We start from the raw sequence: 26,206 nt of genomic DNA, 5'->3' as shown, positions 1-26,206 counted from the left end.
AGAAAAGCGTTTTTTTACCTTTTTTTTTTTTGCCCAGTTTGTTGGGCAGATTAAAGAAAAACGCAAAACATGTTAAAAAAAAATGTGTGGGAAAAACACGTGTGCAAAACGTAAAACACTGCAGAAACGGATCAAAGACAAACTGCATAGGTGTGAACCAAGTATTTTTTCTATATAAGTCTAATGCCACGTACACACGAGCGGATTGTATGGCGTACTTAGTCCGTCATACAATCCGACGGACAGTCCGTCGTAGTTTCCACTGAACGGACTTGACCACACACGGATACACAAACAGTCCGTCGAAAGCTTGCGCAATGACGTGTACAGCACGTACGACGGGACTAGAAATAGGAAGTTCAAGACACAGCAAAGCACCCTTCCACCGTGTAAATCCTTTCTGGGCATGCGCCATTCTTAGTCCGTCGAACTAGCATACTGACGACCGTATTGTCCGCTGAAACCAAAGTACGACGGACAGAATTTCGAAAAAAACGAAATTCTTAGTACTCCGGACTGCACGCTGAAAAAGTCAGCTGAAGCCCACACACGAGCGGATTGTCCGCTGAAATGTGTTTCGACGGACTAAGTACGCCATACAATCCGCCAGTGTGTACGCGGCATAAGCCCTTGTACACACGGTCGGAGATTCGGACGGAATGTGTCCGATTGGACCGCTTTGTCGGATATTCCGACTGTGTGTGGTCTCCATCGGACTGTTTCCGTCGGAGTATCAAACGGACCAAGTTTTCCAACTTGTTGTTAAAATTTTCCGACAAAATGCTCCGATCGGACATACACCGATCATGTGTAGAGAATTCCGATCGGACAAAGTGCCACGCATGCTCAGATCAAATTCCTACACCAAAGCTATTGGCTACTAGCCTGAACGTAGTCCCATCGTAACGAAATAACGTCATCACGTCGGATTTTCCCACAACTTTGTCCGACCGTGTGTATGCAACAGTTTCGGACAAAATCCGTCGGACAAAATCCGATGGATTTGGTTGTCGGAATGTCTGACCGTGTGTACAAGGGCTTAGACTCGCTGATCAGAGTGCCGTGCGTGCCCTGCAGGCCCCATGCAAGCCACTCGAGCAAAGTAGGTCCACTCTGTAGCTGTCATTCGGCTATAGTGCCAAATTAACTTTGAATTTATTTGCATACCATTGTACTATCAAAAAAGATTTTATTTTATATTATTTTGCACTGTGATTGGTGACACTACTTATAATTATTTTTGGCCCTGAAATTTTTTTGCACTTTATTGATTTGGTTTTAGATGATTTTACCATTATATTTTTTTTGCATATGTGGTTATCACCTGAGGATATTGCATTGCACTTTAGGATATTGAGTAAGTGCCACATCTATTTACTTTTCATTTTGTTTGGGTACAGCGTTGCAAGACCGCACAATTGTCAGTTAAAGCGACGCAGTGCGGTATCGCAAAAAATTACCTGGTCATTAACCTCTTCCCGACCGACGCACGGCGATGTATGTCGGCAGAATGGCACTCCCTGTGATTGGAGCAGAGATCGGTGTTCTGTAAATCACAGCGACGCCCCCAGTTATAAACACGCCCCTAGGACACACTTAACCCCTACACTGGCACCTCCTGGTTAACCCCTTCACTGCCAGTGTCATTTACACAGGAGTCAGTGCATTTGTATAGCACTGATTGCTGTATAAATGACAATGGTCCCAAAAAAATTTGAAAAATGTGCGATGTGTCCGCCATAATGTCGCAGTCACAATAAAAATCGCTGATCGCCGCCATTAGTAGTAAAAAAAAAAAAAAATGCCATAAAACTATCCCCTATTTTGTAAACACTAACTTTTGCAGCAACCAATCAATCGCTTATTGCTTTTTTTTTTTTTTTACCAAAATATGTAGAAGAATAAGTATCGGCCTAAGCTGAGGGGGAAAAAAAAAATTTTATATATTTTTTTGGGGATATTTATTATAGTAAAAAATAATGCTTTTTTTTTTCAAAATCATTGTAACAAAGTGCCGAATGCCAAAAAGTGCTCTGGTCTTAAGTCAGCAAAATGGTCCGGGGCTTAAATGGGTAAGGGGGAAATTCTTCCGGTCCTTAAGTGGTTAAAGTTATCTCATTGCAATACATGCTGCTTGTTAAGATTATTCATGGCAAAAGCCATACCATAGGGCACTAGCACATTCAGTTACAAATCTCTATCTCATTATGCATCTATGGGCATGTGTAGTGGAACTTTCAGCAATAATAATTCCAACATTAACGCCTTTTAGAAAGGTGACCCCCCTCCCCCCCACCTAGGCAGCCTGGAACTTGCCCTTTTCCAAGATGGTCTTACCTTTGCCATTTTGTTCCTGATTTAGATCTTTGTATAGACCTCATTCCAGAGATATAAAAACTGAAAATACACGAAGACCCAAAAAATAAACACATGGTCACCTTTTCCATCCATATTAATTTCTGTCATGTATATTGAAAGGTAAAACAAATAAACAACCCAAACAGTCTCCCTCAGATCCATATACATCTTAGGTTTAGATGTGTCTAACTCTGTAGTCATAGAAATGTTGTGCCTTAAAGGCTTATATAATCTCCTTCCAGAAACTGAAAGGGAAGGTCTGACTGCAGGGCTGTCAAAAAAACTCCTGGAAAATACCCATTACACCCTGGTGACTTTTTTTCAACGTGACCAACTATGTCACCAAGTCTATCTAGTTCAACAAACCAGCTCATCTAGAGGAAGGCAAAAAACCCTAAATAAAGCATGGTCCAATTTGCTCCAGCAGAGCAAAGATATCCTTCCTGATCGCCCAGGAGGCAATCGGAATATACTGGTGGTGTCATTGATTTACTAAAGGAAATGAGGCTGTTCACTTTGCAAGGGAAATTTCCCTTACCTTAGTGAATGCGGTGAAGATTCATTTTGCAACTGATACCCAATCATTTGCATGGAAAATTCAAAACGGTATTTTTGTTTGCACATAGATTGGATGATGGAAGACAGCAGAGCTTCACTTCATTCACTAAGCTAAGTCAAAGTTCCCTTGCAACATGAATAGCCTATGTGCCTTTACTAAATAAACCTATTTTTTTATGTAATTTATTTACCCCCACCCCCCCCCAGTGGTATTCCCGAGTGGGGCTCGGGTGGATTTTCAGTACCAAAAGCGGTAACCCAGAGCCACACTCGGGATGGCATCGCAGGATCCAGGAAGAGGTTACTTACCTTGTCCCCAGGATCCTGCGATGTCTCCCCGCACTGTGAGAGCCGTCCTCCGCTCGATCTATCATGGAGATGAGCTCTGTTCCCTGCGAGAGCTGGGATGGAGAACAGCGCCAAATTCAAAATGTGAAAAACACACAACACACATACAGTACACTCTAACAGATTACATTGCTGTATCAATTTATTTCACAATACTTTTTTCCCTAGTGGTCTGTCCCAGTGTCTTGCATGCAGTTTTATATTATAAATACTGTTCTTTCTGCCTGGAAACTGGAGATTGTCCATAGCAACCAAAACTGTTCGTTTACATCAAAAGTGGTTTTAGAAAACGGCGATTAATAACTTAGAATCACTCGCAAAACTAAGTGATAGTGATTTGTGGGGAAATCCGTCATCAAACACAGCGACAATTCTGCAACTGAGCAAATTTCATTGTATTTGATTACATTATTGAATAATTTTTATTATATTTGTTATAATTTTATAGCTATTAATTTATGATTTCATTTTTCTAACTTTATCATACCCGGGATCAGTGGTGGCTGGTGAAGTTTTAGGATGGGGGGGCGCCAGACCCCGTCCTTCCTTTTTGACCCCTCCCACTTGGTGAAAATGGGTGTGGTTTCAGTGAAATAGTGGGCGTGGCTCTAAGGTGGTGTGGTTAGTGTCTGAGATGAACGAGGGATGGAGGAACAGCAGGGACAGATCCTACACAACAATAGAAATATGTGTATTCTAGAAAGTTTAACAATCAGTAGATAAAGATATTTTAAAAACCTGGTGTTAGCACTTTAATCATCCCGGCACTATGGTTGTTATGGTGTCAGGATGATTGAAGTGCATTATTTCTATTATAACATTGTAATATAAAATTAAATCATTCAACTTACCATAATGCAGAATCAGTGGGAGTCATGAGCGTGTCACTAGCCACGTCGCTTGCCATCAGGTGTTCCCAGCAGAGTCCCACCAAATGCAGCATGTGTCAGCGCCAAGTTTCAGCAGCATGTGTCAGCACCAAGTTGCAGCAGCCTCACATGAAACCCCCCTTTACTTACCTTGCAGTGTGTTGTCCTCTCCAGCGATGTCTCCTAATACTTTTTGGTTCCTCTTTCCTGGGCGCAATTGGAGAGAGAAAACAGGAAGTGACATCATCTCAGATGTCAATCAAACCGCCCGGCCATAGTTATATATACTACGAACGGGCGGAAGCTACTTGGCGCTTCACAAAGCGCCGCAAGGCAGGCTAAACGCCCGCAAATGAAGTGCCACGTCTGCAATCTCGTATTTGCATAGACATGGTGCTTCCCATAGGTGCACTGTGTCCGGCGTTCGAACACAGTGCACCTAAGGACTTTTTTTTTTTTGACTGCCTGGAGGGGGGAGGGGGGGGTGGTGCCCAGGCGCCCCTATAGATGGACCGCCCCTGCCCAGGATGTCTACTAGACTCTTGTTTGGACAGATTTAAGTGAGTTATTCCTAAGAATTACAGGCCTACAATATAAAATGCCAAATTTCCATGCAAACTAATGGTAGCGCTTTCAGCACCAAAAAACTGAAATAATCATACCACCAGGGAGGTTAATTGGCATTATTCTTCTAAAACTTACAATGTATTTTTATTTTATTTAATTCATTATTATTGTGTTTATTTGCAAATTTTTAATGTTTTCTTATCATTGTTATACTGTGATTGATTTTTAGGTTTTTACCTGGTGCTGTACTCTACTGATTTTCAATAACACACACTGACTTTTGGGGCAAGAAAAATTCTAAATAATGCAGTGTGTTGGCCAAGGTTGAATATGTATGTGTGTGTATTATATTATAAAATCTCTCTCTCTCTCTCTCTCCCTCTCTCCCTCTCTCCCTCTCTCCCTCTCTCCCTCTCTCCCTCTCTCTCTCTCTCTCCCCCTCTCTCTCCTTTCAGACCGGACCATTTTGCTGGCTTAAGACCAGACCACTTTTTGCGATTTGGCACTGCGCCCCTTTAACTGACAATTGCGCGGTCGTGCGACGTGGCTCCCAAGCGACAGTTTTGAAAAAAAACACATTTTTTACATTTTGCTATAATAATAAATATCCCCCAAAAATATATATAAAAAGAACATTTTTTTCCCTCAGTTTAGGCTGATACATATTTTCGGTAAAAAAAAAAAAAATCGCAATAAGCGATTGATTGGTTTGCGCAAAAGTTATAGCATTTACAAAATAGGGGAGTTTTATGGCATTTAAAAAAAAAAAGTTCTTTTTATTTTATTTTATTGTGACTGCGACATTATGGCGGACACATCTGACATTTTTGGGACCATTGTCATTTATACAGCAATCAGTGCTATACAAATGCAGCAATTCCTGTGTAAATGACACTGGCAGTGAAGGGGTTAACCAGGGGGTGGCAGTGTAGGGGTTTCAGTATTCCTAGGGTTGTGTTACTAACTGTGGGGGGCTGGGCTTTGTGTTAGTGAACACTGATCTCTGCTCCAATCACATAGTGCAAAGATCAGCTACACTTGTTGCTAGGCAGAACGGGGAGATGCTGTTTACAACGGCATCTCCCTGCTCAGCCACCCCGTGAGACTATCGCGGGTATCCCCGCGGCGATCGAGTCGTGGGACCCACAGGGGGTCTCAACCGGCACGTAAGCGTGCACACGATGGCAGGGCGGCATATGAAAATGGACGTACCTGTATGCCAATATGCCTGCCCGTGCCATTCTTCCGACGTACATCAGTGTGCGCTGGTCGGGAACTGGTTAAGCATATTTTATTTAGGCAAGGTACACACGAGCGGAATGTCTGACAGAAAAAGTCAGATGGAGTATATAGGGCAGGTTGTATAGTATAGATGCTTGTGTTCAGAGTATATAGTGCCAGGACCTGACAATACATTATAGCCGCAAGCAGTGGTAAATGACTTATTTTCCTTTTAGAAATGTAATTTTGCTGTGGTATTATTCTAAACATGGGAAAACTGCGCCAATTTACAGGCATACTATAGACTCCCCCCAAGGAATATTTAATTTTTATTGTTTTACTTTAAGCATTCTTAAAATCACTGCTCCCAAAAACTTGGATTTTTTTTTTCATTGTTTGCATTGACACATGTCCCCTGGGGCAGGACCCGGCCCCCAAACACTTTATGGCAATGACTTGCATAAAAGCCTTTAAAATGAACACTTGATTTTTCACATTCGTGTCCCATAGACTTTATAGGTGTGTGCGTTTTCGAACAGACTTTTTGCACGTTCGCATGTTCTGCTGCGAACTGAACCGGTGGGGTGTTCGGCTCATCCCTACTGAGCACGGTGCATGGTGTGTATCCCCCCCCCCATCCATCTCCTGCAAGGGTGGGGGGTGTGAGTTTGCCACCCCACCCAAAATATTGAGCCCCACCCACCACTCGATTTACTGATATGTAGCTTTGGGAATACTGATCGGATTAGGTTGTCAGCTATGTCTAATCGATCTTTCCCTCCCTGAGATTGCTGCATCTCTTATGCCTGTAGATACAAGATTTTTATCTGTGCATAAAGTACAACTATCATTCTAAAAATGCCATTGTTGGCTTTGTTTGGATGTCAAGAATGGTGGTATCCATATGTCTCATTTTCCCTGCGAGCTTTTTGAAGCTCTGCTAATTTCCACCATCCAATCATGTTCAAACAAAAATGCTTTTTTTTTTTTTCCATTGCACCTGTTTGGGTATTCTTTACAAAGCAACGCTGCACCTCATTCCCTAAGTGAGGCCTCCAATATAGCCTGCAGATATCAATGCAGTTTCACCACTGGGTAAAATTCTACGCATAATAGTAATCGGCTGCATGTGGAGTTGTTAAAACAGTTGTGTAGGGTGGGGGTAATTTGAGCGCTGTGATGATACACTAAGTAGAGGGATTGAGATTTGTGTGTCCATATAGAAAAACAGTTGTGTACCCTTCTTTATTTTTATCTATAAGTAAGCCTATAATAAGGCTTACCTGTAGGTAAAATCAATATCTCCTAAATGTGTACTGTTCAAGAAATATTCACCCTGCGTGTACTTTGAAGGTGTGGCATATGATGCCGGAACCGAGGGCTGTCATTGCGGCTCTGGCACCTCACAGCACCGGAGCCCACGCAACATGTCAGCCCCCTCAGTGGTGATCGGGTGGCGCTGTGGGGAATTCGTTCGAAGGTAAGTATTAAATGTGTTACGTTTCTTATTTTTGACATACCACTGACTACTACAAGCCCCAGTCCTGTGAGGTTGTCGGCTTTGGGGAATGAGTAATGAAAGCCGCATGTTACATAGTTTGTAAGGTTGAGTGAAGACACCAGTCAATCAAGTTCAACCTGTATGTGTGTGTTTATGTCACTACTAATTATCATATCTGTGTGCACTGTCATAAGATACACATCTAAAAGTTAATTTATTTACACTCCTGCAGATACCACCAACAGTGAAAGGTAGTAGAGCTGCACGATTAATTGTTAAAAAACCGCAATCTCTAGTCACTGCCCTGATGATCTCTCCCACTGAGGGTAGGCGATTCTTTCATATAAACAAGTGGAGAGATTATCTGCTCACTCAGCTGTCAAAAGAAAGCATCCCGGGCAATCTGCCAAGTTTAGAACTTGAAACTGCCAACTAACTTACTTCTTAGATCAAAGTGATAGAACTTGTGTAAACAAATAATCTGGGCAGTCTGCCAAGCTTTCAACCACTTAAAGTCTAAATCTTTTTCTGACACTTCTTTCTTACCGTAAGGGTCCTTTCACACGGGGCGGATCAGTTCTGATCCGCCCCGTGGATGTCCGTTTGCTCAGCGGGGATCACTCCGCCGATCCCCGCTGAGCAGGGAGATGACAGGTCTGTCTCCGCACACTGTGCAGGGACGGACCTGTCACAGCGCCGCTCTCCCCTATGGGAGATCGGATGACGACGGACCGCAGTGCCCGTCGTCATCCGATCCGATCCGCAGACGGATGGAAAAATAGCTTTTTCCTCCGTCACACTTTTTCGGATCGGAGAGGGTCGGATGTCAGCGGACATGTCACCGCTGACATCCGACGCTCCATAGAGCTCTATGGAGCACCCGTTCAGGTCCGCCTGAAAAACTGACAGGCGGGCCTGAACGGGACGTTAGTGTGAAAGGGGCCTAAGTTAAAAAAAATATTTTTTGCTAGAAAATTACTTGGGATATATATTATGTCACACTGTGTTTGCCCAGCTGTCTTTTAAATGCAATTGTTTGCGAAAAAATACAGTTCAATAAATAATAATAATAAAAAAAGAAACATTAAAGTTAGCACAATTTTTTATATATATTTTTTGTTTTAATGTGAAAGATGATGTTATGCCGCGAGAATTGTGATTCTCATTTTAGCCAGAATCGTGCAGTTCTAGAAGGTAGTTGGGGGAAATCTCTCTAACAGAACCTTGGATAGCAGTAAAAAAACCTGACAGTAATTCTAACCCTTTCCCACACTATTCAAAACTAAAAAAACATAAAAATTAAATGAGAGCTTTTTGCTTAAAATACATTCCAGCCCGCTCCATTCACAAGTTGGGCAACTCTGGGGTGGAACTTTGATGCAACTGGGTGCGACTTGGATGTGAATTGTTGTCCCTCTGCAAAGCCGGACCTACTGTTGCATGTAAAACATTCAGGTACAACTTTCATGCAACTTTTGAGAGTTAAAGTGTATGTGTAAGGTGAACTTACACAGGTCCCCCTCCTCACAAAGCTCTCCCGGCTCCCAAACCAAGCTGCTTGCTGTGGGGGCACTCAACAGGAGGGAGTGGACAGGATCACAGAAGGACCCGAGAAGAGGAGGATCCAGACTGCTCTGTGCAAATCCACTTCAACAGAGCAGGTAAGTATAACTCGTTTGTTATTTTTATAGGAAAAAAAATTAGACATTGCAATCATTTTTAAACATTCAAGCCTGGGGAAATAAATTAGAAGTCAACAGCTACAAATACTGTAGCTGATGTTGGCACCCCAAGCCCATCCATCGGCTTCGGGTGTAGACGCCAGCAATGCAAGTAAGGGAAACTGACAGTGAAACCTTAAGGCTTCACAGTCGGTTTCCTACTGTGTACGCGTGAGTCATTCGCCGCTTTTTGAATGGTCCCGTCATCTTCTGGGACACACATTGGTCACAGAAGGTAACTCGGGGAAGGAGGAGGGCACGTTAAAACCGCAGAAGTGACATGGGATGGAATTCCTGAAGAAAACATGGCAAAAGGTGTTTTTTTGATTGCAACGGAGTTTAATTTTTGCCTGGAACTCTGCTTTAATGCGTGCATTTCCATGTTTCATTTTCAGTTTATGTACTGTTTAAGTTTGTTTGTCACATTATAAATCCATGTTTTTCAGATGCTCACGGAAAGGAATATGGAATTCTTTAATGCAAAAGATCGTCTTTTTGTCTGCTGTGATGCCATATCTTCATTGACTTTTACCCCATGTTGTCTCAACTTTGAGAATTGTTTGTCTGTACCCATGGGAATATACCTACCTAGGAACAAAACTTTACAATAAATGAGCATGTCATTAAGTCTGTTGGGCCAGTTCACTCAAAACGGATATTTCAGATGATTGAAAGTTAAATCACCTGAAATTTTCTTTCTATCTTTCATTTTATATCACAGAGAATTTAACTGGGGGGAATGTGGAACATACAAAGGTGGATAGAGACACCCAAAACAATGGACAAGAACTGAGTTGGAAATTATGGTAGAGACATCTCAATGTTGGAGTGTCCAAGAAATATAAGAAACCATTGAATGACTTGTCTCACCAGGATGCGTTTTTATAGGTAAAATATCACTTTTTAATTCATGCTTGAAAGCTGATCTAGCGCATAAAACAAAAAATAGATATTTTTCATTAGGGAAGCACCATCCAAAAACAGAAGATATTTAAAAGATGTTATAAAAGGCATTTAAAGGAGTTGTAGCATCTCAAGGTTTTTCACCCTAATGCATTCAAATATGATGGGTAGTCAGGAAATTAGATGTGCAATTTATGCCCATGCAATGCCTAAAGGTGCTCCTTGGATTTTGGGCTCCTCTGTGGTTAGGCTGTGAAAAAGGTTCATACATGTGGTATACCGATACTTGGGAAGAGTAGAAGAATGCGTTTTAGGAGTGTAATTCTAAGAATACCTGCTGTGTGTTAGAAATATCTTATTCTCAGGATTTATGGGAAACTAACCCACGGCTTTTCCGATATCGCCCGTTTGCTTTTTTTTACACGTTGTTTTTGGAGCTATTACTGTGTAATCACAGAATCACTCGGCTATGTACTGATTTTGGCTGTAACAGAGTTTTATACATCTATCCGTTTTGCTTGTTAAAGGTGTCGTATGGACACTTTTCTGGTATAGTTTCATTTTCGTTTGTTTTTATTTTCACTGTATTTGGACATAATGTGAGTGAGGTTCGCTCTGTTGTAACTTTATTCCTGTACTTAATAAAGTTACTTTAAAAAAACAAAAGTGTGTGTGTGTGTGTGTGTGTGTGTATATATATATATATATCTATCTTAGAGTGTTTGCTTTCCAAAATATGAAAATTTTGTGGGCATTTCCACTGTCCTGGTCCTCCAGGGCCTCCAAAATTGTGATCGTTAGTCAGGAAATTAGATGTCTCATTTATACCTCTGGAACACCCAAACGTTCTCCTTGGATTTTGGGCCCCTTTATGCATCTAGGCTGCAAAAAAAGTCTCACATGTGGTACCCCCATACCCAGGAGACATAGCAGAATGTGCTTTGTGGTATAATTTCTGAAAAAACGTTTTATTTAATTAATTTTTCCCCAAAAAATTTTTGTTTTTTCAAGGTTATAAATGTTTTTGTCACAATGTGTCTTGCATAAATACAGTCCAAATAACTTGGACTGTGTACTTTCCAAAAAAGGGTCATTTGGTGGTATTTGTACTGTGCTGGCATTTTAGGGTTTCAAGAAATGAGGTAGACTGATCAATTTCAAATACATATACAATAATTTGTAGACTAGTCTATAACTTTCACATAGACTAAATAACATTTGGCCTGAATTTGTGAAGAAAAGAGTATTTGCAAAATTTGATAACACAAAGAAAATTGTTGGGGTTTTTTCCCCCAAAATGTTCAGTCTTTTTTTTGTTTGTTTATATAGCAAAAAAATAAAAAACCCAGTGATGATTACCACCAAATCTGAAAAATGGCTTTGGTAGAAAGGGGGTAAAGTGTCAAATGTTGAGGTGGTTAACTGAAATGTGTAATATTTTCTAAATGTCTGTCTATATCTGTTTTCATTAATTCTGAGTGACGTACTCACAGCAGTGGGGTAGCAAATGAGAATTTTCTACCTCTGCATTTTCTCCTGATGAGTATCTTGAAAACTGCCAACCAGCCATGCAAGGGTAATGATGGAGCCTTACCATTTCCTATTGCTCACAAGTCCAGTTAAGGCTTGACAGATCACATCTATGTTTTAGGTGAGTTTTCTTGTTGAGCTGGAAGACATTACAATGTAAAATATGGTAAGTCATTAATGAAGACCTATGCCAGTTTTGTTTAACGTAATGAATGTAACATTTCTAATTACTGCACAGTCATTTTGTAATTTTCATAAAACACCTTTTAATGTGAATCTATAGATGCTGATGATTTTCTGAACTGAATTTATTGTAACTAGAGCAACAGTAGGGCTGTTCTGTGCATTGCTTGTTTATGGATCCCCCTCCAGATATGTGATTGGTTCATCAATTTTCTGTGTAGTTTTTTTCCTTTTGCAATACAGGTAATATCACCAATCGTGATTATACTAGGGAGCTCTTACCATTCAGTATTCATGTGTTTTTTTTAGAGTGACGCTGTCCTGAGACATGGGCTGATTTACTAAAACTGGAGAGTCCAAAATCTAATGCAGCTGTGCATGGCAAATCAGTAGGGTTGCACCAATACCACTTTAAGATCGAGTACAAGTACCGATACTTTTTTCAAGTACTCGCCCATACCGATTATGATGATTATTATTTTTTTATGTCATGTGACAGTGGCACTGATGGGTGGCATTGATGGACACTGAGGCGGCACTAAAATACAGCACTGATGGGCACTAATAGGTGGCACTGATGAGGCGTGGACTGTGTCAGTAGTTTTTTTACAATTTTATTTTTTTACAACTTTATTTTTTATAATCTTTTTACAATTAAAAAATATATATTATATATATTTTTTTGTGGAGTCGCGCATAACTTTAATTTTATTATTTTTACAATTTAACCTTTTAAATACTGTATTTATTACAATTCTTTTTTTTATTTTATTTTTTATTTTATCAGGCCTGTTGGGAAGGCTTTGGTGAGATATCGGGAGTGCATTCAGAAAAGGAAGGAGCCGGTAAACTCCATCCTGAAGGGCCGGGAACAGGGGGGACCGGAGGAGGACCCGGAGAGAGAGAGAAGCACACGGGAAGCCGGGGGTCACCAGAGGAGGACACAGGGGACAATCGGTGCGGCAGTGGGGGGAATAAAAGCACCGATCTTCCTGTGTAGCTTTCAGTAAAGCAGCTGACAGCCACGGGAGGGAGAGGAGGAGAAGCGTCTATGAGCTGCTTTATTGAAATCTACACGGGGAGATTTGTGCTTGTAACCCCCCACCACCGACACCGATCACCTGTGAGGCTGCCCGACCCCCCCACTATGCTGAGAATGCCTGACCCGATATAACCGGTATCAGATCGAGCATCGAAGCATTTGCATGAGCACTGATACTTGTGCAAATGCTCGTTATTGGCACCGATATCAGTAGTATTGGTGCAATCCTAGTAATCAGCTTCTAACTTCAGCTTGTTCAATTAAGCTTTGACAAAAAAAACTGGCAGCTGATTGGTTTCTATACAGAGCTGCAACAGATTTTGCACTCATCGGTTTTAGTAAATAACCCCCACACAGTCTGCTATTCTGCCAAAATGCATCAGTGCAGCTAATGCGTTACCATGTGTCCATCCTGGAGTGCAGGAGGACTGGCTTTTGTCAGGCATGAACAAAATTAAGGTCTTGTTTACACTTGCAGTCAGGTGGTGGTAAAAAAGACAGTTAAGCCACATTATTACCACCTCTCAAGCTGTATGGGGTTGCACTCATGGTGTGGCCACGATGATTTGTTTCATGGCCATGGCAAAAATTGTAACCCTCTCGCATTGCAAGTAAGGGAAACAGGAAGTGAAGCCTTGCGGCTCCTAATGCCATGTGAATGGTTCTGTAGTTTTCTGGGACCTGTGATGTGTCCCAGAAGACTATTGGGGGGGGGGGGGGGGCTTCCTTCCAGCTCTCATCACCTGCCGAAATCAGGTATTTGCCCCCCCCCCCCCCCCCATCACATTTGGAACTTTTTGTAGGTGGGGGGGGTTAAGGTTCAGACAAGTGGAACCTCCACTTTTGGGTGGAGCTCACTTTAAGTTTCAGTTTAAGATCACGAGGTTAAGACTAGTGTCTAGGATTTGTTAAATCTGAACTTCACTCTCAATCAGCAATGTTTTGAATCCTTAAAAGAGAAGTATGGGATTTTTTATTTTATTTCCTATTCATACTTGCCTATGTGGTTGTAACATCAGACGGATGCTGCATCTGTCCCCTGCCATCTCTGCACTGAGAACCCAGCCACCAAACATCACCGATGGCTCCATTTTCACAGATCCCAAGGAGAGCTGCTGTCAGCCAGTCAACATCTCTCCTCTCAGCTTCTCCACGCTCATTGGAGCGCTGAGCTGTGGAGTGGCCTTCTCAGTGGCTCGCTGAGACTGCCATCAATCAAGGCAGCTAGCGGATCCAGACCTGGAAGTCGGGATGACGCGGGGCCTCGACTGATTCCAGTGACGTCAGCATAGAGCAGACTTCAGACAGCTCTCCACTGAAAACTGGTCACAAACTGTGACCCTTAGGAGAAGCCCAGCCTAAAAAGCTCAGGCTGGACTTCTCCTTTAAGCTGCTAGCATTCGTAAATAGATAGTAAAGTATATCATATTTACTTGTGTTAATTTTTTTTTTAACATTTTCCTCAGTTACTTTCTGGTTCTTAGGCCTAGGTAAATGATATAGACAAAAGATATGTATAGACAAAGGCTAATGGTCATATTATTCTACATACTAAAAAAGTGCCACATCCCAAAGTTTCAAACCATTCCTTGTATAGGAAGTGAGGAGGGAGAGGGGAGGCAAAGAGAAGTTTTAGTACCTTTTATTTATTTATTTATTTATTTATTTATTTTTTTTCAGTACTGGACAACAATATATTGTATTAAATATTAAATAAGAAATTTGATAAGAATATGGTTGCTCGAAGACTGGCGGACTGTGGTAGGGGCTCTGCATTTAAAAGGGACCCTCCAAATATCCTTTGCCCTCCTGGGTCTGTACGGGCACCCCGGGGCGGGTTTGACCTATAACCCTCTCCAACCAGTTGAGGGTTTGGTCAGCCCGCCCCGTTTCTAATATGGGATGTTCCCCTTCTCTGTTTTTGCCGGTTTGTTGCAAGTAAAATAATTTCTTTTTCCATCCCTTAAAACTAGAGACATACGGTGATCGGCATTCATGTCGGTCTACCTTTGTCCCTATGTATTTGCACTATGACCCATCTGAGATTAAGATCAGGGCAGATTGCCCTTAACCATTATGGTTGCCTGTCTCTGACCAAATGTCAAGCTATAGTCAGAGTACAGGTGTCGATGGGTCATTACTGGCAAAACTTTTGATTCCGGCCAGAATCCAAAATGGCCGACGCGCTATATGGACGTGAAACACGTCCTCCGCGCATGCGCATTGGACATCTGTACGCGCACGAAGGGGATCCTCCCAATAGGTGTGCCCGCAGCCCGGCGGTGACGTCAGACGCCGCTGGGCTGGAGGCACGAGTTCAAAACGCGGGTCCCAGTCAGTGCTATCCAAACAAGCATTGGAAGCTGACACGTGGAACCGCCAAACGGACGGATGAAATTCTGAAATCTCCCTGACTGTACCACGGTGCTCTACCTAACAGGTAGGAAAGAAAATGTCTCTACCGGATTCCTGAAGTCCAAATTCAGGGCCATGCACTTTTTACTTTTGAGATGGCTACAGAAAACTGATGGAGACATGGCTTCTTCTTTTATTTCCTTGTTTCATAGATCAGCACAGAGAAATTTCTCGTGTTCAGAAACATACTCTATCCAATTCTATCTGACAATATATGGTATTCATGGACATCGGGCATGTTTGAACTGGTTCTATTTTATTTACTGCTTTGGTATTACCAGGTACGTTTATAACATGGACTGTGCCATTTGGTAAATATATTTAAATGGCCTAGATATATCTTATATACGTTTCTCGTGCCTCTGCAGATCCTTTGGGGGTAGGAATGGGGGATCCCTAAAGGGGCTCCTATCGCGGTCCGCTTGCTTGATGAAAAAGCACTAATTGATACACACAATATATGAAAACAACGACAGATAGCAAAAGTAATTTTCCAGATATATGGGGTAAGATGTCATTTTGCCTGTTTGAGTATTATGTATACTTTTTAGTCCAGCTGTTTATTTCATTTTTATTTTATTTTTTAAATTTAATTTTGATTATTTACAACCCTGTCTGCAATCTCCATAAAGGAGAATTACATTATCCATGTATCAAATTTGGGGAGGCCATTCATGGGAATGGCTTAGTTGTTCCCTTTCTAATAATTAATTTGTCTATTCAATATTGATACGTAAATTATGCCCTTGTGTTTGAATTATTCATTGGTGATGGTTTCGCTACTTTTGAACCAATCTGTTGGACTGGAGCGAATCCACCACTAGACTGATTGAATCAGATGTGTCAACCCATGTGGGTGGACACCTCTCATGCCCCTTTTTTTTGGGGGGGGTTTATTGTGTGTACAGAAATATTATGTATTTGTATTAAAATAAATTTTTTGGTATAATTTCAGTTTTTTTGTTGATTGCTGTATACTGCAATTGTCCTGAGGAAGCTCTGAAGAGCGAAACATGTAGGAAAGAAACAATGCAGTCTAAATCATATATGAATGTGGTAACAGATGGAGTCTTATAGGCCCACATGCCAATTTCTTTATATCTGTACTTTGTACTTTGTATGTTAAATGGATGTAATTGTCTATTTTGTCAGAAAAATTTCTTTTGTACACGAAATAAAAATTTCAATGATTTTATATATGGTTTGAGTATATCTAGTGCCGTCAAAAAAGTCCCGGGGGTTGGTTGCCCTCCAGTCCCTTTTTCTCAAAATTCCCCTTTCTTTTGAATAACCTAGGTAAATGATGTCACACATGACAGGAGTCTTCAGGAGGGGGGAAGAGGTATTTTCTCAGCTAAGTAAACCTGCTTGCCTATTTTCCTGAGCTAAGGGCAGATGGATTCCAGGAAGTAAATGCTACATTAATCAGCTGCCCTTACTCAAGATGGCTCCAACCAGAAATGCTAATTGGGTAATTTTTTATCTACTTGCCGACCTTCTTCCGCACATATACTGTGGCAAGGCGGCTTGGCTGCACAAACCGACGTACCTGTACGTTGGTCTGTTCATGTGGTAGTGTGCATCTGCGTATGTAAACAAGACGGATCCCCGTTCTGACAGGGGACAATACTGAGATCTGCCGTTCCTAGTGATCAGTAACAGTGATCTCTGTGTTGTCCCAGTAAGCCCATCCCCCACACAGTTAGAACACACCCAGGGAACACAGTTAATCCCTTCCCTGCCAGTGTAATTTATACAGTAAACTGTGCATTTTTTTTATTTTTTTTAGCACCGATCACTGTAGTAAATTTCACTGGTCCCCAAAAAGTGTCACTTGGGGTCAGATTTGTCCACCGCAATGTCACAGTCCTGTTAGAAATCACAGATCCACCGCCATTACCAGTAAAGACAATAAAAAAAGTCTATAATTCTATCCCATAGTTTATAGACGCTATAACTTTTGTGCAAACCAATCACTATACACTTATTGCGATTTTTATTTATTAAAAATATGTAGAAGAATACATATTGGCTTAAACCAGGCATGTCCAAAGTCCGGCCGGCGGGCCAATTGCGGCCCATGGCCCGTCTGGCTATCTAAAGCAGTCTCTCAACCAGTGTGCCGTGAGATCAGGGCTGTCAGATGAGCCGGGTCCCCGATACTGTGAGAAGATCCATCAGCTTCAAAAGTGAAAGTAAAGTGCAGGGGACTGTGCTGTGCTCTCTTCTTCCCCCTATAGTGCAGTACCCGGCTGAATGAGGAAGGTGGAAAGGTACTGTATTGTACTAAAAGCTAGATTAGTGTTAAAAGGGCTTTATTCATGTGTCTGTATGTGTGTGTGCACGTGTCTGTATGTATGCGTGTGCATGTGTGTGCACGTGTCTGAATGTATGTCTACGCATGTCTGTGCATGTATGTGTGGGCGCACATGTGTATGTTTGTATGTGTGTGTGTGTGTGTGTGTGTATATGTCTGTATGTTACTTTTGATCCGGACCCCCCCCCCCCCAATTCTTGTACCATCAGAAATGCTTTTGTAGGGCTTGTGTGTGATGGCAGCCAGGACTGCTGCTCCTCTGAAAAGCAATCCATACACAGATCACTTTTCAGAGGCATTTGAAAGCCGGTAAAGAGGCATTATGTTGCCTCCTCACCACCTGTTTTAAGCCCGTAAATGCAGCATTACTATACCACAACTGTGCAATCATCACATTTGCGGGGTAGTTGCAGTGCAGGCCCATTCACCCTGGGTATACCCTCAGTTGCAGCCACAGCATGTGTACACCCCACAGCTGCTCCCTCTGCAGCTAAAGGAGGAGAACTTGGGGGTGGTACACAGCTTAACCATGCGCAATAAAAGAAGTGTGTATCTATCACAGGGTGGTTTCTGTGGATACACTCAAAGATAAAGAATCCAATTGCCACGTCCTTTAAATAGCTTGAAATAAAACAAAATGAGGGGAAGAAACGGGGAAAGGGGAGAGAAATTAGAAAATTTGAGAGTATAGTCTCAGATAAATATAAACAAAATATGATGTACCATCATCCACAAAGTTTTTAGAGAATGGAATTTTTGGTATGGGGGTATTGAGATAGCCGTTCACGCTAGCTTTTTATACTCAACCCAGACCAATGATTGGTGTTTGGACTATACCGGTACTTTATATATAGAGAGAAAAAGGAAAGATAGATAATAATAAAATTTAACACATGTTTAATAATTACAAAAAAGACAAAATACAAAGTATCATAAATAAAATCATAATACACCCCAGATTAACATATGCAGGTACTCATAACAGAGTTCAATTCTGGTGGCGTATAGGGAAGGTTCCTCTACTAGTTTCGCGGATCATCCGCTTCTTCAGGAGGATGTCTATATAAATGAATAACATACAATTCATTAACAGTCAACAAATTCATATAGATAAAGAGATAGAACATTATTCAGCCAATAATTATATAAAATAACAAATAAAAGTAAGAATAAGGGGAATATGGGGACATTTACTCACCCAGAGGGTCAGAGAAAGGGAAGATAAAAAACAAACTTCGGGTAAGTGGGCCCCTTTTATATTCCCCCTCCGGCGGACATGGGGGATGGAATGAGTATGGCACTAGTAGAAATAAAGTATTTAACTCAATTAGCGGAGAGAAAAAAAAAAAAAAAAGAAGAGACACACAGCACCACTCTCTACCATCAAGTAAGAGCTTACCGGTCACAGAGTATGCAGATATTTGTGGTAACCAAAGTGAGGTATCACACAAAATTCGATGGTATAAGCAGTTAGTGAAAGCAGTTAGTGAGACTGCAAATGATTCAGCATGTTGGATAAGGGTAAGATATCACTGCGTCTATATCAAAAATTAGAAAGAGGGGAAAAAATATATACACACATTCCTTTTCTATAGCGGTAGCACATATTTAAACAATCTAGATAGAGTAAACATATTACCTGGCAAATGTGTATAAACAGGGTAAATCCCCCCGTCCTATACCGTTGCCTGTTCGGTAATTTGGACTTGTAGATAGTTCACTATCTTGGTTATAAATAAGGCACCGCTGCGTCTACATCAAAAATAAAGAGACCAGGGAAAGGTATGTATGGCCAACTATCCCATATAGTGGTCACGAATATTTGTAAAGATCCAGATAGTATTCAAAAACATATTACCTGACAATTGCAGATAACTGAAACAGAATCACCGGTCCTACGCCAACGCCAGCCCAAACACAGCGGTCTAAACAGACCGCTGCTTTATGGGATCCCCAACGAGCATTCCGTCAGGCGTGCCCCGTCGGCGGGAACGTCGGCGGCTTCTGACGTCACGCCGTCAGCGCCTCCACACTGCGCAGATGCGGCATAGGGTAACGCCGCACCGGAAGTGCGCGGAAGGAACAAATAGACAGCGGAAACTCCGGTGTCACTGTCCTAAAAACCTGCAAGTCATGGGGGAAGGAAAAAACCGCCCCAGGCCAGGGGGAGCACATGTCCGCCGGAGGGGGAGATACCAAACAGGGATTCCACCAACAAATACATATCGGGAGGGAAGTTACACCAGGAGAAAGGGGGGGAAAAAAAGATTGGGGAGGGAGGAGGAAAGGACAAATTTTTCTCTAATAGGTCTGGGCAAGGAAAAGTCCCACAATATACAGCAAAAGTTTTAATAACAATTAATATATTTATCATTGATTCAATAATACAGACATGGTATTACAATAGCATATCTGAATAATCTAAGACAATGCCATAAGAAAAAGGGGGGAAGGGGGAAAATTCCCAAAGAAGAATATTGGAAGAAAAAAAAAAAATTCAACCATACTATCTAAAGGAAATGTTTGTAGGAAATTGTCTCATTAAGTCCGGGAGGATGGCTGGCATTGAGACGTTCGATCCAGAGGGTTTCTCTCTGTAGGATCGCTCGGTCCCAATCCCCACCTCTTGGGTTTGGGGGGATCACCTCTAATACGTAGAACTGGACAACGGAAGTATCAAACCGGTGGTGGAGACCAACATGTCTCCCAATTGTTGTAAGTTTTCCATTTCCTGAGTAATAGAGGTGATCTCCAATGCGTTGTCTGAATTCCCGAATTGTTTTGCCAATATAAAATGCTTTACATTGGCAAACCATCATATATACAATACCCCTAGTACCACAGTCAGAAAAGGTACGTGGCCGAAATAATTCACCATTAGGTAACGTGAATTTATTTCCTTCCATAATCCATGGACAACGGGGACAGTCATTACATTTATATGTACCTCGAATAGTATGTGATATCAGATTTTGTGGAGTATAGGGACTTTTTGTTAGATGGTCTCGTAGGGACTGGGCTCTGCGAAATACTACCTCTGGTGTAGAACGTACAAGCTTGATTAATATATGATGGTCCGTAAGGAGATGCCAGTTTTTACTTAAAATATCCCGGAGGATTGAATGATGGGCAGAGTACGTAGTAATAAATCTAACAGAATCCTTATCTGTGGTTTTAGGTCGTTGGTGCAATAACCTATTGCAGGAACGTGAGGTTACTTTATTAAATGCTTTTCTCAGGCACGTCGAGGAATAACCCCTCAATAAGAGACGGTTCCGTAACGCATCAGCTTGTAGTTTAAAGTCTGTATCCAAGGTACAATTTCTACGTAAGCGCAGGTATTGCGCAAAAGGAATACTGCGTATTAAGGGTTCTGGGTGAGCGCTAGTAGCGTACAGAAGGGTATTTCCTGCCGTAGGTTTTCGGAAAAGGTCTGTATAGAGAGTACCATCGGGACGTTTTATAATAAGCAGATCCAAAAAAGAAATTCGTTCATGATCAAAATTAAATGTAAATTTCAAATTAAGGTGGTTATTGCCCAATGGATATAGAGGGGTGGGTCCTGCGCAAATCGTGCCACTCAAATAAATACACAAATTCAAACTAATATAAATATGTGCATACATATAATGCCGTGAAAAAAATATATAGTTCATAAAACAGCACGGGTAAAAATATAAAAAATGGAGAAGGGATCAATGATAGAATACTGATAGAATGTCCGCTACTCAAGGCTCCCAGAACTCTCACCTTCAAACGAAGTGAATAAAAATATCAAACAAACTCCAGGATTCTCTTATTACATTCATTAATAATAGCCATCAGGAAATCCAAAGGAGGGATGTAATGATACAATTCCGCCACTAGAGGGCCAGTCCCAGCTTATAGAATAGGTAATATGGATCTTCACTTCTATTCCACAGTATATGGCTCAAAATAAGAGAAAGGAGGGGGAGAGAGAGAAACAGGAGACTTCCATAGTGTAGTAGTTTAAAAAACGGCAGGTAGATTTATTAAGAAGCAGTAAAGACTCTCACATTTAAATTGCAAAAAACAAACACAATCAGGAAGAGGGTGTAATGGCAACTTCCTGCCTGTCTTACTCTACTTCCGGTTCGTCCTATGGCCACTCCCTACGCGTTACGTCATGTCCCCATGAAGAAGTCACATGACGTATCGCGTAGGGAGTGGCCATAGGATGAACCGGAAGTAGAGTAAGACAGGCAGGAAGTTGCCATTACACCCTCTTCCTGATTGTGTTTGTTTTTTGCAATTTAAATGTGAGAGTCTTTACTGCTTCTTAATAAATCTACCTGCCGTTTTTTAAACTACTACACTATGGAAGTCTCCTGTTTCTCTCTCTCCCCCTCCTTTCTCTTATTTTGAGCCATATACTGTGGAATAGAAGTGAAGATCCATATTACCTATTCTATAAGCTGGGACTGGCCCTCTAGTGGCGGAATTGTATCATTACATCCCTCCTTTGGATTTCCTGATGACTATTATTAATGAATGTAATAAGAGAATCCTGGAGTTTGTTTGATTTGTTTATTCACTTCGTTTGAAGGTGAGAGTTCTGGGAGCCTTGAGTAGCGGACATTCTATCAGTATTCTATCACTGATCCCTTCTCCATTTTTTATATTTTTACCCGTGCTGTTATATGAACTATATATTTTTTTCACGGCATTATATGTATGCACATATTTATATTAGTTTGAATTTGTGTATTTATTTGAGTGGCACGATTTGCGCAGGACCCACCCCTCTATATCCATTATTTGATAGTTTGTGTTCACTATTTTGTCCTGCTGCATTTTTTAGTTAGCATTTGCACTTTATATCACTCAGGCTCTTTTTCACAGCATCTGTGTTTCATTAATTTTGATTTTGGATTTTTTTCCACTCTAGTCACTCATTACCACTTAGCGGCGCGAAGGCTGACCACTTTCATGGTTATTGCCCAATGCCTGTATAAATTGTAATAGTCTTTCCTTTGTTCCTGTCCAAACTAAAAATAGGTCATCCAAATAACGATACCAAAGCAAAGTGTCTTCTAAAAAAGGAGCCAGGTGGTCACAGGAATAGACATATCTCTCCCAGCCACCCAGGTATAGGTTTGCATATGCAGGTGCACACGAAGTGCCCATAGCGATGCCTTGGGCCTGTAAATAATATTGGTTATTAAATAGAAATTCTTTTTAAAGCGGGGTTCCACCCTAAAGTGGGACTTCCGCTGATCGGAACCCCCCCCCCCTCCGGTGTCACAATTGGCACCTTACAGGGGGGTGGAGATACCTGTCAAAGACAGGTATTTACACCCACTTCCGGGCATAGACTCCCGTGGGAGTCTGTCATTTCCTGTCCTGCCGCGCTGTCTGCTGGGACACACACGGGTCCCAGTGACAGCGTGGACAATTCCTATTGCGCTGTGCGACTCGCGCATGCGCAGTAGGGAACCGGGAAGTGAAGCCGATTCACTTCACTTCCTGATTCCCTCACCTAGAATGGTGACGGCGGCAGCCGAGAGCCGAGCGATCAAACGGCCTCGGTTGCCGGCATCGCTGGAACCCGGGACAGGTGAGTGTCCATTTATTAAAAGTCAGCAGCTGTAGTATTTATAGCTGCTGGCTTTTAATATTTTTTTTTTAGGTAGAATCCCTCTTTAACCACTTCCCACCCGGCCAATGCACATATACGGCCGGGTGGGAGCCGCCTACTCCTGATAGGACGTTCAGGAACGTCATTCAGGAGTAGCGGGATCGCGCGCGCGCGCGCCCGCGCAGCGGCGCGATCCCGATGCGCCCGTGTCACCCGGACACGGCGCATCTCAGATCGGCAGGAGGGCTCTGTGATTGGCCCTCCTGATCACATGACGGCCGTGTCCAATCACGGCCGTCATGTGATGTAAACAAACAGCCGGTTGCTAGGCAATCGGCTCCTCCTCTCCTCACACAGAAGTCATCGCTGTGGAGAGGAGAGCAGATCGCTGCAGCTGGCTGCTGATCAGTGAGTATGAGCTGCTTTTTACAGCTTTTTACTCACTGATCACCAGTCTAGTGTACACAGTAAACACACCACACAGTAAACACATCACACAGTATAAACACAATGTCCCCACACATGTCCCCAAAACATACATGTCCCCAAATAATAAAAACACATGTCCCTAATAATAAAAACATGTCCCCCACATATGTCCCACTAAAATCACATGTCCCAATGATTATCTGCACACATATGTACGTGATCACCTGCACACATATGTACATGATCATTTGCATACATATGTCCGTGATCACACAAACCAATTATTATACACTTAACGGATTTTTTTTTACCAAAAACATGTAGCAGAATACATTTTGGCTTAAATTTATGACAAAATTTGATTTTATTGGATTTTTATTGAAGTAGAAAAAAGAAAATATTGTTTTTTTTTTCCAAATTTCCGCTTTTTTGCGCTTATATCGCAAAAAATAAAAAACGGAGTCGTGAATAAATACCACCAAAATAAAGCTCTATTTGTGCGAACAAAATGATAAAAATTTAATTTGGGTACAGTGTAGCATGACCGCGCAATTGTCACTGAAAGCGCTAGAGCGCTGAAAGCTGAAAATTGGGCTGGGAAGGAAGGGGGCGAAAGTGCCCTGTATTGAAGTGGTTAAGGATAAATTCCAGCAGAGACAAGATGAATTTATTAAAAGGCCATGTATTTAGATCTTGTTCATCTAGGAAGGATCCAGCCGTCCGGACGCCCAACTCGTGGGGGATACTCGAGTACAAAGCCTCGATATCTATTGCCACGAGGAGGGCATCCGGAGGGATCTGGATCCCATCCAGATGTTGTAGCAAGTCTGTGGTATCCTTAATATAGGACGGTAAACTTCGTACATGGGGCATTAAGTAGGCATCCACCAATTTACTAGCGTTATCAGTTAAGGAACCCATTCCTGAAACAATTGGTCTACCTGGGGGGGGATTGTAGGTTTTTGTGTGTTTTAGGGAGGACATAGAAAGTAGGAACAATCGGAAATTTGGGGACCAGGAACTCCAAAGTGTCCTTGTCAATGAGGCCCAAATTGTGGGCCTCAGTGCAAAGTACACAGAGTTCCTGATGGAATAACATGGTAACAGACTGGTCAATTGGTTGATACCAGGTGCTGTTATTCAAGATGGCCATACACATAGTTTGATATTGGTTATGCGTCATGAGGACGATATTTCCACCTTCATCAGATGGTTTCACAATACTAAGTCTGTGTGTCTTTGTAGGGATCTACGTGCCCGAGACTGTCGATGATCTAGGTTAGGGCTAACTTTATGCCATTGTTGCCTTTTAAGATCTTTAATGGTAGCTTGGAGAAAGGCCCAAATGGCAGGGCATGTCGTAAGGTCAGGGAACCTACGGGAGCATAGTCGGAACTTTTTAGGAATAGATTCTAATCGATTAACAGTAGTAGGTTATGATGGATAAGGGGTTTGGGAAGAAAGAGGGGGGGTCCTCGGTCTCACCCTCATCGTAAAGGAGCATCAAGTCCCGGAGTGCCCTAAATTCGGCCATAGTAAAGTGCTTAGTGCTCTCAGTAAGTTGACGTTCAAGATTTAAGTTGGTGTGATCCTTATCAAACATAAATTTGAAAGTGAGATTCCGTGCAAAGAGATATAAGTCCTTAATAGTTTCAGTGATTTTTAATCTATCTAAAGGGCAAAAACCCAAACCTAAGTGGAGTACTGATAATTCATCCTCCGAAAAGGAATATGTTGTGTTCGGTGTCGGATTGGGTGTATGTGGAGGGATTGGTGTAGGTTTGAGGATATAGGAATCCAGGTTCGCTTGTTGTTTCTTGAGATCCAAAAAAATTAGATCTTCATTTATCTTTGTATATTTATTAGTCATCAGTGAGGAATTTAACTTGAGTTGAACTTTAGGAATAGTGCCATGTAATGTAGATTGACCGACAGCTCCCTCTACAGGTAGAGGGGTGTCACTAGGTGCTGCGTGTAGTTTTTGATGTCTTAGAGGACTTTTTATCTTTTTTTTTATATTCGCTGGTGGAGTACCTCCAGCATAACGTAATCTTTTACGGGACGAGTTGGTCATAGGGTTAACCTCCGTTCTTAAATTGCTTTGCATTGAGTAAGCTGATGACAGTGAGGAATCTGAATTTCCATAATTGGATTTATAGCTGTATTACCTCGAAAAAGAGGAGGCTTCCTCCCTGTATTTTTACCTGACCATTGGTAAGCATAACCTTCACCAAATGCAGCTTTATCTTTACCAAATTTTATCTGTTTCTTGACAATGATAGTTTTGTTTAATGCTTCCAAACGGGTTTTCAATTCTATCCACTTGTGTTCAAATAATGGGTTATCTTTTAAATGTAGATAGTCCCGATTCAGGCATTCAATTTCTTTATCCAACAGAATCATGTCAGAGTTGTATTGTTCAATTAAAGCTCTCATTAGCTCCAAGCTGCAGTTGGTCAAGATAGCTTCCCAGGTTTTTTTTTTTTTTCTTCCAATATTCTTCTTTGGGAATTTTCCCCCTTCCCCCTTTTTCTTATGGCATGTACATTGTCTTAGATTATTCAGATATGCTATTGTAATACCATGTCTGTATTATTGAATCAATGATAAATATATTAATTGTTATTAAAACTTTTGCTGTATAT

General features: G+C 41.7%; 1 long non-coding RNA gene across 1 annotated transcript in view; it reads right to left on the bottom strand.

Annotated features, from left to right (window-relative positions):
• LOC143975857 (uncharacterized) overlaps positions 1-26,206 on the bottom strand; it is a 38,445-nt gene that overhangs the window by 8,797 nt on the left and 3,442 nt on the right. Inside the window, exons 2-3 of the long non-coding RNA XR_013272429.1 lie at positions 11,641-11,715; positions 2,338-2,397 (exon numbers count right to left, since the gene is read on the bottom strand). This is a non-coding gene — a long non-coding RNA (uncharacterized LOC143975857). The remainder of the gene's footprint in view (positions 1-2,337; positions 2,398-11,640; positions 11,716-26,206) is intronic.

Source organism: Lithobates pipiens, unplaced genomic scaffold, assembly GCF_037356315.1.
Source record: "Lithobates pipiens isolate NorthernLeopardFrog02 unplaced genomic scaffold, aLitPip1_a1.2 Scaffold_1, whole genome shotgun sequence".
Taxonomy (NCBI): Eukaryota; Metazoa; Chordata; class Amphibia; order Anura; family Ranidae; genus Lithobates; species Lithobates pipiens.
The sequence above is the reverse complement of the archived record's forward strand: the minus strand, read 5'-3'. Positions and strand labels throughout refer to the sequence as shown.